This window comes from Mus musculus, chromosome 2 (genome assembly GCF_000001635.26).
Source record: "Mus musculus strain C57BL/6J chromosome 2, GRCm38.p6 C57BL/6J".
NCBI lineage: Eukaryota > Metazoa > Chordata > Mammalia > Rodentia > Muridae > Mus > Mus musculus.
The window spans coordinates 136,623,230-136,639,237 of NC_000068.7; the positions used below are offsets into that span (position 1 = coordinate 136,623,230).

Sequence of the window (16,008 nt, forward strand, 5' to 3'; positions counted from 1 at the left end):
GAGCTGAAGGGGTCTGCAACCCTATAGGAGGAACAACAATATAACTAACCAGTACCCACCAGAGCTTGTGTCTCTAGTTGCATATGTAGCAGAGGATGGCCTAGTAGGCCATCAATAGGAGAAGAGGCCCGTGGTCTTGAGGAAGATTATATGCCCCAGTACAGGGGAATGCCAGGTCCAGGAAGCAGGAGGGGATGGGTTGGGGAGCAGGATGGGGGGAGGGTATAGGGGACTTTCGGAGAGGAAACTAGGAAAGGGGATAGCATTTGAAATGTAAATATATAATAAAAAATTAACATTTAAAAAAAGAAAAATAAATGTTCCTCAGCTCTATAAAGAAAAAAGAAAATGGCCCAAGAATTAGTGCTACCAGAATAAGTGCAGGTAAAATCACTGGACTTCACTAGGAAGTAATAGGCTCAGACCAAAAATGGCTTTGCTGATTTTACAATTTTACTTAGTGTTTTTTTACTCAGTAAAACCCATAGCCTAATAACAAGTCAATTCGATAACAGGCAGCTTCACTGTTAGGTTATGTTAAAGGTGAAGGCGTTTAAGATTTAATAAAAGGTGTTAGGCCTTTCTCCCTCTCCCTCATGCAACCTCCTTTTACTAACACCTTCACGGGCTTCCCTGAGAAGCAGGCTTTTAAAATCCACTTTAGTGTGTTGGTGAGCTCCATTGTGCTTTACTCCCCACCCCCACCACCCCCACCCCCGTTTACTGATTTAATAATGTGCTTAGTAATTGCCACAGGGACTGAGTGGTCCCCAAGAGTAGAGCACTGAGTTCTGGGTAGATGATGCATGTGTATTTTCACTTTACCTGGCACAGGAGCCTTGGCCGAGTTTACAATTAGCACCAGAGCTTACCTGGAAGACAAACAGCGGGGGGTAAGAATATTAGATTGTTTCACAGTCGCTTCAGAGTGGTTTCTTTCTAAATTCATAGTAAAGTTAATGTCTTTCACAGCTCTGACTGTTTCCATAGCATAAGCCTAAGCTGCCTTGCACTCTGAAGTATTGCAATATCCCCAGTGTTAAAGGGGATCACAGCTATTCAAAATAGGTCAGCCTGACCAGATGGAGGCCACTGCATTTGCATGTGCTATCTAAGCCTCTTTTCCAGCACATGATCCTCAAAGAAGCCAGTTTTCTTGCCATACCATGAGAATCTCACCTCCTGAACACTTTTTTCACCAAGAGCAGGTCAGAATCAGAGCAGTGTGACCAAGGTGAGTTCAAAAGTGTGATTTCACATGGAGATGTGGGACATGGTATGTAATACTATTGAAAGGCAAATAATGTTTGCAATCTTCAGGACAGTTTTAGAGTTTATCTTCCTCCTGAACATAAGCTTTTTGTTTCCATAGCTTGAACCAATTAAGGGCTCAGTTATTGCCTAGATCAATCCATAAAGCTTGGCAGCAAAGCTGGCCATGTGGTTTCATCCAGGGAAACATCCTGAGGCTGGTGTGTGTGTGTGTGTGTGTGTGTGTGTGTGTGTGTGTGTGTGTGTGTGTGTGTGTGTGTGTGTAAGGGGAGAACATGACACAGGAGGTTGGGGGACTAGCTATTTCAGTCCTAGCTAAAATCTTCCCAACTCTGGCACCATACACATGAGTAATAAAGCCTTCCAAATAACACTTTTCTACTGAAAACAGAGGCAGCCCCACCCAAGGTATACAGATGAGCCCAAGTGACATTAACCTTAGAATGAAGCCACTGTTTTCTGAGGATATTGAGTCTATCAATAACTAAACAGAACAAGAGGTATATTACACATAGTATAATATAGAACTTGATTTGAATGATTTTCCTGCCTGCTAGAGATATGATTTCTGATGGAAGTACTGCCCTGAATGCACAGAGAAAAGGCAATGTCTCACAAGACACCAGTTATTGGATGGCCATGAGCTATGGTTTGAGAGCTAGTAAATACAGCCTTCCCCAAGAGACTTCTCCACTCTTAGCTTCTACCATAGTCATCATTCTGATAAGGTTTGTAACCTTAGAAATTTTCAGAATGTTAGAAATCTCCAATTCCAGGTTTCTAACACTTAAGATGTTGAGAAGAGACTCCCAAGGAGACGGATGCAAAGCATCACTGGCCTTAGATAGGGTTGCAATTGGTGTGATTAAAAAAATGATGACCAAAAGCAACTTGGAGAGAAAGAATTTATTTCAGCTTACAGCGTTCAGGTCACACTCCATCACCGAGAGAAGTCAGGGAAGGAAGCAAAGTCAGGGTAGGAACTGAAGCAGAGTTCATGGAGAAAAGCTGTGCCTCATGAAATGCTCGGTTTGCTTTCTTACACAACCTGAACAGAGGTGCTACCTCCTTTCCTAGGCTGGGCCTAGGAAACATGAGTCATTACTTTAAAAAACGCACTAAAGATTTGCTTGTAGGCAAGCTGAGGGAGGTATTTTCCCAGTTGTTATTCCTCTTCCCAGATATCTCTAGGAAACATCACCAGGACATCCTTTTACTGTGCTATCAAGGTTCAGGATTTTTTCCCATCATCCTCAGAAGTAAACCATGGGGCCTACTATGCTAATTGTCATAATGCGTTTCCTTGACACAATAGAATTTAATTGGTATATGCCTGAGCATGTAATTGATGCCACACTAATCAACCTAAGTACTGAGACATCCACAGGGAATGCTGGAGTATATGTGCGCAGTCTTCTTCGGTAGATGAGAACTGAGGAGGATATTGTTCTCAAAGCCATTGGAGCCAATCTATGATGAAGATGAAGAGGACCTGTGGATCCTGGAAACAAGTAGACCAAGAAGTGGTACAGCTGAGAGGGATGGGGGGGAACAATTACCCCGATGACTTTGAACCCTGAGGCCAGCTACCTATTCTTAAAGTTGGATATTCCCTAAACACTAAGCAGGCAAACTATTCGTTTAGGCATCTAGTTTTGTCTTTTTTTTTTTAAATTAGTGAGTGCCTTATGTTAGCCTTCTCTTGAACTTTTTATTTAAAAAATAAAGATTTCTGATATTACAATTATGTTTGAGAAGAGCTGATATGAGTCCCGTTTGTCTACTACTTTGGTCATGTAACATAGTAAATGAAGTGGTGGTGATGGTGGTGATGGTGGTGATGATAATCATGAAGATATTGTTTAATAAGTACTGGTTATATTCTGCAAAGGTTTTAAAGACAGGATGCTCTGTACCCAAGATTGACAAGAGTGTTTATCCTGACAATTTCCTGTCAGGGACTATACATATCTTTTCTACAAGCTCTAAATATCAAAGCTCATTTAATCATTTTCACGTTGGTTTAGGGTAGGCCATTATTATCCCCATTCAAAAATTACAGAATGGAAATAAAGAGAGAATAGAGAACATAGGTTCTAGGTTATACAACATAGAACCTTGCAATGCCTTCACCCATGCCCTATGCCACCTCTGACAAGGTAGAGCACCTTTCATTAGCTCCTGTGTTCTGGGTTCTGTCTTGCTACCGTGCCTCTGCTCTTATAGTCTGCAACCAAGAGGGTCCCTGATCAACGTAAAGGAGAACATTGTTGTCACTGGAGACTTAGCCCTACCAGCAGCTCTAGCAGTCCCAGGGATTCATCTGAATCATCCCAGCTTGAGCCTTCCTGAGAATACAGAGATCAAAGGGAGGAAGGATTTTTAACTCAACTTGTCAGCCTGATTCTGCTTCCAAAAATTCTCCTGATTATAAATATGACATCCTGCTTTAATCTTCAAAAGGAAAAAAAATAAATTGTAGCTGACTGCAACTCCCTGTCTAATGCAGATAAAAGAAATACACTTTCTCAGTAAATGTGAGTTCCTGCCTACAGGATCCTAGCCTCCCCAGATAGCTCTGGATGGAATATACAGCATAGATGTAGGGGGTTCTCCTATATTTCATCACCCTGTAAGATCATTATTCAGATGATATATGCACTACTATCAATCTCTCTCAGGGACAGAGCCTTGCCTTTGACATTTTCTCAGAGCCTAGAATTAGTTTTCCCTTAAATGCCTTCTTACACTCCACTCTATGAAAACACCAGGGTGCAGGCCTACAGACTGCCATGCTGTCTTTCTAGCTGTTGTGACAAAATACCCGATGGAATCAACTTATGGGGAGGAAGAACTGAATTTTGGCTCACTTTTTGCGAGGACAGTACAGGCCACTGTGGAGTTCATGGCAGCAGAGTCTTCACTTGGGAATCCTTTGGAATACCACACACCTCTGTGCATCAGGAACAGAGCTCAGGCTAGAAGTCAGATGGGTTTAGAAGCTCAAAGCCCACCCCATAGCAACCTACTTCCTCAAACTTGGCCTCATACCCAAAAGATTCCCCAGCCTCTCCAAACAACTACGCATAGAGTATTCAAACCCTTGAGCCTCTACAGAAAATGTTACGTTTATACACATCCCTCCCCATTGTCTCCATTACTCATCATCTTTCTTTCTTTGCTAACTGTGCTATACTCTCCCTTTGGGTGAAGAACAAAACATCTTAGATCTCTTGCATCCTTAACCTTACCAAAAATCCAATAGTCAGAAATTGGCAAAAGGAAATGAGTTTAGTAATAGTTTGGACCAGAACTGACATGAGAAGCATGGCTTAGTTCCTCTGCCTTTCCTGTGGTGAATATTATAATTTATAGAAAAAAAATGAATCAGAAGCCAGGAAAGGTAACTTTGTGTGTTTAGCAATGAGATAAATGTCTAGAACTCTGAGGCATCCTGCTCTTGGGGACTTGTTCTCAGGCATCATAGCCCTAGGTTGATCTTAATCTCAGCATATTGCTTCTTAGGATCCATCCGTTTTTCCATTAACTAATTACGCATTCACTTTACATCCCAATTGCAAGGGCTGCTATTGTACTGTTATGCAAACAGCATACTGCTGCTCAGCCCATTCTCTGTAGTATTTCCCATACTGCATGAGTCTCTGCCTCAGCTAAACTGGTCCAGTAAAAGAACTGCAGAAGTTTTGGACATTCGAGCATCATTTATTTCTCTCTCTCTCTCTCTCTCTCTCTCTCTCTCTCTCTCTCTCTCTCTCTCTCTCTCTCTCTCTCTCTCTCTCGGTTTTTTGAGGCAGGGTTCCTCTATGTAGCCCTGGCTGTCCTGGAACTCACTTTCTAGACCAGGCTGGCCTCGAACTCAGAAATCCGCCTGCCTCTGCCTCCCGAGCGCTGGGATTAAAGTCGTGTGCCACCACGCCCGGCATTTAATATCTCTTTAAATACCTTTTGAAATATATCTCAGATGTCCTGTAAATTTAGGAAATGGTTAGTGAGTAATTTAATTGACCATTCAATTTCAAATAAGTACAAGGAGAATTATAAGCCCCTTGCACAGCTCCATAGCAAATTTAGGAGAATGAAGCCCTCAAGGGAAGCCACTAGGAACTTAGGAACAGGAGAAAAATGACTCTGATGTGGTCAAGGAAAACAGCTCAGGAATTTGTAAATTTTCTCTTATTTTGCTTTTAAGAAAAACTTCTGAAACATAATCCCAAAGGAGATAACAAAAACTTGAAAACCACTTACTAAGTGGATGAATGCTATTGCTTTAATATGTACCGAGGAACATTGGTAATCAGCTTTCTCATTTTTTAAATGATGATTCTTATGAAGCCTGTAGGCTTGATGTTTAGAAAGAAAACATTTCAGTATTCTGTCATCTATCAACATCTGTTGCTCAGCCTACACAGTCAAATTCCTGATCAGATGGGCCATCTGTAGACTTCCAACACAACCTTTCCTATCTATCTCTGAATCTATAGATGCTGCAGTAATATCGCAGGGAGACAGAAAATGGGCCAAGTGTTTGAAAGACACTCTGCAAGGAAGTAGTGGAATTACAATAAGAATGAAGAAATTAGAAAGAGAAGGCCTTAAATATGTTTTACAGGGGCTGCCTCATAAACCTCACACTGTCTCTGCCTGACTCCATGAAAGAGCTGGCGATCACAAGGCATGAGAAGCTAAATGACTGAAGAGGATAACAGAGCATTACACAGTTTTTCATTCTGTCAGCACTTAGGTACCTCAAAGGCTTATTTGCAGGTTTTGTGAAACACAACTCTTGAGTCTCTCCTCTATAATCTGGTATAGTAGTTCGAAAACTGAGGTCTGAGAGATTGTATTTCTAACAAACTCCCAATTAATGTTGGTGTCTCTAAGAGATTACTTTTGAATGCCCTAGCCATTTATGCAGTGAATGACAAGCATCATCCCCCATATGCCTCTGTAAGATACACAGTCCCCCACAGGCAGCAATCTAGCTTGCAGCTTGCACCACATGGAGGGATGCAGCCATGATAAATAGGGGATCGATAATGCATATGGAAGGGCTTCTAACTGCAAGCTTGGAAATCAGGTTAGAGGAGTTCAGAATAAGCTGAGCACACTAGATTGAGGAGAAATTCTTGCCCTGTCAGAACATCTGGGGTGTGGAATGGGGGAAAGTGAGAGGGCTCCAAGCACAGGGAACATTTACAGAAGCCCAATGATGAAAAGAACTATTCAGGAAGCAAGAAGCCTTTGACTGTGAAAAAAAAAAGTGTCGAGAGGAAAGACCAGATTAAAAAACATCACAAGTCACTCTCAGGATTCAGCACTTGAAATGGCAATTGTTACCAAGATCTCAACCTGACTCCCCTTGGCTTTATGTCCTTTCAATCTCTGTTACAACAGTAGAGAGATAGAGTTTATTAACAGGGCACACTCTCAAGGATGGAGAGTGGACTGTGAGCAAATGGATAGTGTGATGATCTACACTGAAGCAAACTTTACCTAAATTCTCTGAAACAGGTGGCTTCTCTGAAGCTTTGGCTCAGTCTGGTTTGCGTCTTAAAGGAGGAACCATGGTACCTTATTTTTTTGTCCTGAAATCTCCTGTCATACTGTAATCTGTACCATTAGCACTCCAGGTTTAAATAATTATCAAGTAATGACCTTTCAGGATATTTAGAATTTCAATTCTCTTCCCATGGCCAGAGAAAGGACTCAAGTCCCATCCCAGTGACTAGTGATTGGAGTCCTGAAATTTCAGGTCTCAGATTTATACTGATTTTAAGAGAAGAATCTAGCTCAAATGTTCTCCATATATACCAATTAAACTCAGTGCTTTTCAGCTGTTATCCTTGCTCCTGCTGGCACATACCCTCCCCAAACCCTGAGTTTGGTGTGGAGACTCTGACATGGCAGCATCTTCAAACGTCTGTCTTCTCTACCTGCGCAGAACGCTTCTTCTCACCCCCTGGAGCATCAGTTATCCATCCTCCAAGGTGCTGGTATTACTGGACACTTGCAAAATTTTGTGCTCTCTTCAATAAAAATGTTCAACTAATTATGAGGTAGCTGATCAAATCACTTAGATCAAAGCCAGCATGTTGTCACACAATTAATCCATCACTCAGAAGGCTGCAATGAGATGATCAAGAGTTTCAGGCCAGCCTGGGCAATATAGTGAAATTCTAAAAACAAACAAACAATTACTTGGTTAAAAGTAATGTCCTTACAGATATTCAAGGAGAAGTCAGTTTTAATTGAGAGCGAACACAACAGCATTAATGATGGCCAATTGGTTGCTATGGCAATAGACATGATGTTTCACTAAAATAATTATCATAATGACTTTTTTTTATCAAGTATCACTGAACTTCATCAGCTGTTGTGTACATCAAAATGATAGTGTGATAATATTTTTTGACAACACTTAGATGACTAAACAAATGTTGGTAAAGGGGAAGATTCGGAATCCTTATGTACAGCTGGGACTGTAAATTGCTACAAATATTTTTAAAAGCTAGCCTAATAATTGTTTAAAAGTCAAGTGTGCTACCTCCATTCCATGTCTACATAGATAAACAAGAGAAGTAAAAACATGTTCACAGAGAAATTTGTATATGAATGCTAATAGATCATTTAATATTATCACAAAGTGAAAGCAAACCATATGTCTATAAATTGATTGATAATAGAATGTCATATATTCCATATTAAAAAATCTGTCCATAAAATGGAATTCTCTACTATTACAATTGGAAAAAGGTTAAATTTAAAACACTTTTAAATATAAAGGACCCTCACAAGAGACAAAATATTATATGGTTTCACTTAAATGCAGTATGCAGAATAGGCAGCTCCATGGAGATGGAAGGTAAACTAGTGGTTGCCAAGTGTGACAGTTAATATTCATTGTCAAGTTGACTAGGTTTAGAATCATCTAAGATATATATCTCTGGGTGTGTCCTTAAGATTGTCTCTATAGACATTAAACCGAGTGGGGAAGACCCACATTGAATCCCATAGGCTGGACTTCAGGATGAGAATAAACCAAAAAAGTGATCCAAGCCTCGGAATCCACCTCTTTCTACCTCCTGACTGTGGATGCAAGTGACCAGCTGCCAACTGCTTGGTTGCTATCTTTTCCCGATTATGTTGGGCTCTGTTCCCTAAAATGATAAACCAAAGCAAAGCTTTTATGTTGCTTTTTATTGGATATTTGATCATAGCCATGAGATAATTCACATTGGGTAATGAGATGTAAAGGGAAGGTCAGAGCTGAGGAATGGCTGTAAGTAGGTGTAATGGGTTATTGAAGGAAATGGAATGCTCAGGGGTTAGACACTAGGAGTGACTCCACATGCTGTTACTATACTAATCTCTATTGGATTATGTGCTCTAGCACATTTGGTGGTGTATGAATTATCTTAGTAAATATTTTTCAAAATCTAAATTATAAATAGAGCATGTTTTGATCACAGTAGTGTATTTATTAGTCATCTTCCCGATACTATGATAAAACACCTGAGAAGCTAGATGATGTGGTGGTTTGAATTATCAAAATACTTGAGGAAGTAGAAGTGGTGGTTTAAGTAAGAATGGACCACATAGGTTCATATATTTAAATGCTTTGGAAACAGCCCTATTTGAAAGGATTAAGAGGTGTGGTTTTGTTAGAGGAAGTGTATCACTGGGAGTAGGCTTTGATGTTTCAGAAGTCCACAACAGGCCCAGTGGGCCCTCTCTTCCTGATGCCCGTGAATACGGATATACAACTCTCAGCTATTTCTCCAGTATCATGTCTGCCTTTGTACCGCCATGCTACCCATCATGATGAAAATGAACTAAACTTCTGAAACTGTAAGCAAGTCCCAATTCAATGTTTTCTCTTATAAGGGTTTCCATGGACTTGGTGTCTCCTCACAGCAGGAGAACAAGGACTAACATATAGTTGGTACCAGCGTACGTGGTGTATTGTGTGACTGGCCTGACCATGTAGCTTTTGCTGGAATATGTACTTGGAACTTTGGATTTGGAAAGCAGTTGAATACATTAAGCAGGGTTTAATGTGCCATCCTAGTAGGAAAATTAAAGACAGTAGTGATGGCGATTTAAACAGTGCCTCCCACTCAGGAAGTTTCAGAGAGGAAGACTATTAGTAAGTGGTCTAGGGACCATTCTTGTGATACTTTGGCAAAGAATGTGGCTGCTTTCTGACCTTGTCCAAAATATCTGCCTGAGGTTAAATTGAAGAGTTTTGGATTAGTGGCATTGGCAGAGGAAATTTCAAGACAGCCTACCATTGCATCTGTGTCATGGTTATAAATGATCATCTTTATGCAAATCTATGATGAAAGGAGCAAGACGAGCAAAGAAAAAAACAAAATGTTTAGTTTGGGCGAAAAAGGGGGCAGCAGAAAGTGTAATGGAGCTAAGTTCTGTAATAAAAACATTAACGAAATTCCTGAAGCTAAATAGAATAAAGGGAGTGGTGACCTCATGGCAAGACTCCACACAGCTAAGCTTCCAGCTTGTGAAAAGGAATTAAAGAAAAGCTTAAGCTGTGAAGGAAAACATCAAGAACAGAATGTTGATTCAGATGTAATTGAACTGGGTGGGAAGTGGGGGGGGGGGGATGGTCCAGCCCCAGAAAGCAGTAGAACTTGACAATTATGGCCATGTGCTTCTGACTTTAGAGTTAAGGATACAAGAAAGGGGTTATGGAGCCCTCCCTCTGCCATAACTAAGAAAAGCCACTGAGGCAGGATGTGTGTCGAGGTATCCTTGCATAGAGCTCCAGAGAGGTCATTGTGGGAAGCTGTGAAAATAAAACTGAATTTCACTGGAGACCCAAAATGTTGGAGATGCCAGAGTCATGGGGTGCCTCCTAAGGAGAACTTCTAACAGGGAGTGGAACCAGACAAAGAGAAAGAACCATGCTGCAGTCAACAAAGCTGAAAGGAGATAGAGATCTGAAGAACATTTTGACATCAGACATAGAGATGCAGAGTTAGGGGTTTGCCAAGTTGCCTTTTGTCTTTGCTCTGGTCCACTATTTCCTCACTATGCTCCCTTTCCTTCCTTTTGGAATGGTAATGTATATCCTATGACCTTGTATGTTCGAAGTATGTGATCTGCCTTTTCATTTTGATTTTATTTTTAGGAAGTTGACGTAAGTCTCAGAGGAGACTTTGAACTTTGGACTTTTAAACAGTATTGAGACTGTTAGTGAATATAGGGATTTTTTAAAGTTAGAATGGATGCATTTTTATAGTGTGATTGCTACAAGCCTATAGGAGCCAGAGAGTGAAATATGGTAGTCAGAATAGAAATGGCCCTAAAAGGTTCATATATTTGAATGCTTAGGGAGTGGCACTATTTGATCTATTGGATGAAATATGCCTTGGGGTGGGCTTTGAGGTTTCATCTCTTTTCCTGTTACCTTCAGAAATAGATGTACAACTCTCCGCTACTTCTCTAGCACCATCTCTGCTTGTAAGACACCATGTTGCCCACCATGATGAACATGGCCTAAACCTCTAAAACTATAAGTCAACCCCAATTAAATGCTTTCTTTTGTAAGCACTGCCATTTTCATAGTGTTTCTTCACAGCAATAAAACACTAAGACAGAGATTATAAAGAGAAGAGGATTTTCTTGGCTCCTTGTGAGGAGCCGCCCTCACATTTGCCATTATAAGATGGCGCTGACAGTTGTGTTCTAAGTGGTAAACATAATCTGCACACGTGCAGGGGCAGTTTTCCCGCCATGTGTTCTGCCTTTCTCATGATGACAACTGGGCCAATGGGCTGCAGCCAATCAGGGAGTAATACGTCCTAGGCGGAGGATAATTCTCCTTAAAAGGGACGGGGTTTTGCCATTCTCTCTCTCTCTCTTGTTCTTGCTTTTTCTCTCTCTTGCTCTTGCTTTCTTGTTCTTGTTCTTTTTCTTGCTTTCTTGCTCTCTCTTGCTCTGACTCTTGCTCTCTGGCTCCTGAAGATGTAAGCAATAAAGCTTTTGCCGCAGAAGATTGCGGTTTGCTGTGTTCTTCCTGGCCGGTTGCGAGAACGCGGGTAAGAGCTCCTGAGTGTGGAGGTTTCAGTCCATGTTCATTGGGTTGAATTATCTGTATTGAGGCAGCAAATCACCATAGGAATACATAGCAGAGGAAACACTGCCTATGTCACAAGCCAGAGAACAGTAAGTAAAACAGCAAGAGAGAGCACAGCCTTTGTGACCTAAGGCAGTATCACCAGACTTCATATCTTAAAGGTCCCATCATCTCCCATTGCACCACTATAGAGACCAATCCTTAAACACATGATGCTTTGGGGGAAAGTTACTCAAACCATAACATAAGTCATATAGACAGATAACACTATATTATGTACTTATAATATATATAATGTAATAATATTATATATTGTGTAATACATAAATGTATATAATTATCAACACATAAATAGAAAAGCTCTGGATATGATACAATTGCTAGTGAGTCTTACAACACTCTTGACCCAATTTAGGAATTTAAAGAAACTTGAATTTGATTAACATCCACAGGACCTCCTCCTCTAAAATGTGGCAGCAGATTCTTTTAGGAATTTAAGGTTTAAGACAAAGTTACATAAAACAAAATTATCTGTGATTTTAGTGCACCAATTATCAGGCCATTTACTATTTGTTGGGTCTTTTGTTTGACTTGGTTTGATATTATTTGGTTAATGCAAAATTAAGAAACCCTAGTGAGATTCTAACGCTAGCTTTACTCTCAATAGCTGTAATGCAGGTAAATTAGCATCTTCTCGCTGACCAGATTACCCAACTGTGAAATGGGAGAAATATTTAAGTCTCATCCCAAAAGATCATTATGTAGACTAGTGACCTCCTAAAACATCAATGTCCAGCCATTAAAATGGTGGCATATTCTCTGAACTCATTATCATCATCATCATTACCACCCTACTTGGGTTCAGAACGCCTTGAATTTTAAGTCTCCTAAGATCTATAATTGAAGAGTCCGCCTTATTTCTAATTGGATGAACTAAGGGAATATGAAAGGCAAAGTGTCAATAGAACCTAACTTAAGGTAGCCCAGAAACTGGAACTTGTTCTCATATTTACTGCTCTGTAAACAGTCTATATTTGCTTTTATCCTACCTGGCTGCAGGATTAATTGCTAAATCTAAGAAGAAAATCTTGGAGTTTCTCCATAAGACTTTGCGTTTAAAGGGAAGATTTTATTATTGAGTATTCCGGAGTGAGCATGAGTCAGAGAGTGAGTCAGGAAGGTCATCTCATTGGAGGTGGCTGATCATAAATTAGCTTTTGTGGAATATTAATCTCCTCCAGCTCCTTCGGGAAGCAAGCAATGATTAGTAGAAAGTATGAGAGTCTTCAAAAAAAAGAAGAAGAAGAAGACAAAGTCACCTTGAATTTCTTCTAAAGTAATGGATCTTAGAGGAGAGAAAAGCCATGCTTTCAAACAAACTTCAGATGCAAGTGGTCTTGAAAGGCAAATGCTACGAAAAGAAATTATTGTTGGTAGAAATTGATGAGATACATGAACTAGAGCCCAATAAATTTCTTGGGATCTACTTTCCCAGTAGATTACTTCTACCCACTGCTGAAATACCAGAATGCCTTAAAAGTAGCTTTGCAATAATTTGGAGTTTGAGTATCTGGGAACCAATAGCTGAGTACCAATACTATCCGATCTCTGGGCTGGGATGAAGAGTTCCAGCACTAGATGGTTTACAAAGTGAACACTGGTGTGTCATTGACTTGGAGCCCTCACTTGAAACCATCACAGCATCGCAGATAGATTTTTCTCTTTCTTTTAGGCTTCCAAATGAGTGGTCACTTAGTGTACTATACCAAAGGCCAACATCACTTGGAACCTGGCTACAAGTGTAAAATATTGGGCCCTACCCCTGATTAGCCAAATCAGAACTTCTGGGCCTGAAACTAAAGAGTTGAGTTTTAAGATGCACTTCAAGATGATGAATCCAATGCTTGCTGAAGTCTGAAAATTTCTGTTACAGAACCACTTCTAAAATGTAACCAGACAGATTTGGGGGTTGGAGTGGAGGGCCATGGATGTAGCTCAAGATCCAAGCATATTAAATGGTTTGATCTACAAAAAATAGAAACTGAACCGCACTGTTATAAGTAAATAAGAATCCTGGCATTCAATACCCCTAGACAGATGATACAAACTTTTATTTTATCATCATTCCGAGTCCTTCCTACATTTTCACCATGTCACTAGCTGCTGAGTGTCCCTCAATTTCAGTACATTAAGGCCTTTCATCTCTATCTCTCATTCCCATGAAACATGATGAAGAACAACAGGTAAGTCAATTATGCAAGCTGGTCTCTTCTGGAATGGTTATGAAAGCTTCAGCTAGCAACCATCACTCACATTGCTCTGATGATGTTAGGCAAGAATGTTAGAGTATTTGTATTTTAATGGATGCTGTGTTACTCCAAAATAAACCTCCCTGTAAAATTAATAAAGTAAAAAGATCAAACTTAGGTAGTTAATTAGCAAAGGTGCCAAGTGGTTTTCAAAGAGAATATTTTAGTTCAATATTAAAATTAATTTATAATTTTTATATAAATTACAATAATACATTACAATATTTTAAATTAGATATAGTTGATAGTGTTGATATAAAACAATCTATTTTTTTAAATAGTGTTAAAGTCCAATCTGGCAACAATTTTGTTAAATGTTTGGTTTTATTTTGGAAATTCTTCATCTTCAGATATGAAAAATATATTTGCAATTGTTTTTAAGCCTTCTTTTATTATTTCTTTATCACTAAGTGATCTTCTTTTTTGTAGCAAGAAGAGGCTAAATAGCTAAAAAACCATTTGCCTATGGCAGGGACCACCATAGCTGAGAAATACTGTGATTTGAACCAATTGCCTCTAAAGGTCTCTGTGTTAAGGCTTGGGACTCAGCTTGGTGCTGTTAGGAAGTGAATTGGTTAGATGTGACTTGGAATCTTTGGGGGCAGCGTACTGAGAGGCTCTGCGGTGGGGTAGAAGCTCTTCCTCCTGATTTGTCCTGGCCTGTCATCAGGCCAGGCTTTTCACAGCTTCCTCTCCCATGCCCTCCTGCCACAACCTACTGAGTACTGTGACACCACAGGCCCCCAAAATGCTGCCAACTGCTCATGGATCGAAATCTCAAAACTTGTAGCCTCAAATAAAATAAATCTTTCTTTTTACCTCTGGGGTTGGTTACTTAACCAGAAGCCCAAGAAAGATGGTTAATATTACTTGTTTTTTCCGATTTCATTTCACTTCAAATGTGGAATTTTTTGTATGTTACTTTCATATCTGAAGTGTGTAGTTTACCAACAAGCTGTTTTCTCATAGAGAAGTACTCTCAAATCCACTTACTTTGTAATACATCATTTTCATCTGCTACTTTTCTCATATTAGCAGCAGAGTTTTCAATTTAATTGAGAAAATATCTCACTTATGCTGACAATAGACATTCTTCTAGCTACCAGACAAGGCTACACGAGGCTCTCTGTTGTCTAGTAAGCACCTCTTTGATTACACCAGCTCCCAAGCATGGGTCTACCTAGTACAATGCTAATACACCAAATCAGTACAGGGAAGATGGGTTGGTTGTAGGAGGAACTAAATCTAGCCACTTATTTCTGAGACCACGATCTTTCTACCACCACCACCACCAGCAGCAGCAGCAGCAGTAGCAAGCCAGGTGCTGTGAGAAATGCAGATTTGCAGGTGTTCATTCTAAACCAATGAAATTGGGCATCAGAACTCATTCTACCAAGATCTCCAGTGATTGCTACCTATTACTCTGAATAGCAGCTGAAATGCTTTAAGTGTCACTCTAGGCTTGCTACATAAACTTCTTCTGAGAGAGATGGAAATGTAAAATTCGGGCCCACCCCTGACCTGTGGAATCTGATTCTCCGGTGGTGGTGCTCAGAACTCTGTAGCTCCACAAATGTGCGAGGTGAGGAGAGCTGATGTCCGTGAACTGCTTCCCTGAGACGATAATATTCTACCTTAGAGGGAATTTACCCAAGATGTTTGAAAATTGGAGCTCTCTGCACCTGGCCCTAGACATTTTAAGATGAGATATGGACATTTTTAAAACGTTTCCAAGTGATTTTATTGAATAATTAGAATAAAAAGAGAGAAAAATCTAACTTTCCTGTACAGATGAGAAAAACTCCATCAAGAAATTTCCATAGCTGATAAGCATTTTCATTACAAGAGCAGGATACAAAATTAATACACAAAAATCAGTAGCCTTCCAATATATAAATGGCAAATGGATTGAGGAAAAGTCAGGGAAGCAGTACCTCTCACAATAGCTTCAAAAAAAAAAGTAAATTGGGGGTGCTCTAAATAATAGAGTGAAAGGCTTGTATGATTAAAAACTTTAAGATACTAAAGAAAGAAATTGAATATATAGGAAGATGAAAAGTTTTCCCATGCTCATGAATTAATAAAATCAACATAGTAAAAATGGCCATGCTACCAAATGCAATCTTCAGATTCAATATGATCTTCATCAAAATTTGACCACAATTTCTCACAGACCTGCAAAGGGCAATTATCAGCTTTCTATGGAAAACCAACCAAACAAACAAACAAGCAAATGAAAGAGCCAAGAATGGTAAAATAATGTCAAACAATAAAAGTACTGCTGGAGGTTTCACCATTCCCAATTTC

The 16,008-nt window shown here is 39.8% G+C and overlaps 1 long non-coding RNA gene across 2 annotated transcripts in view; it reads right to left on the bottom strand.

Moving 5' to 3' along the window:
- The window catches only part of Gm32659, a 186,579-nt gene that overhangs the window by 95,470 nt on the left and 75,101 nt on the right, over positions 1-16,008 (bottom strand). Inside the window, exon 3 of one of the 2 annotated variants that reach the window (XR_375014.4) lies at positions 756-872. The exons of the other annotated variant lie outside the window; for it this stretch is intronic. This is a non-coding gene — a long non-coding RNA (predicted gene, 32659). Of the gene's footprint in view, positions 1-755; positions 873-16,008 lie in introns of those variants that run through there. 2 annotated transcript variants of the gene reach the window in all.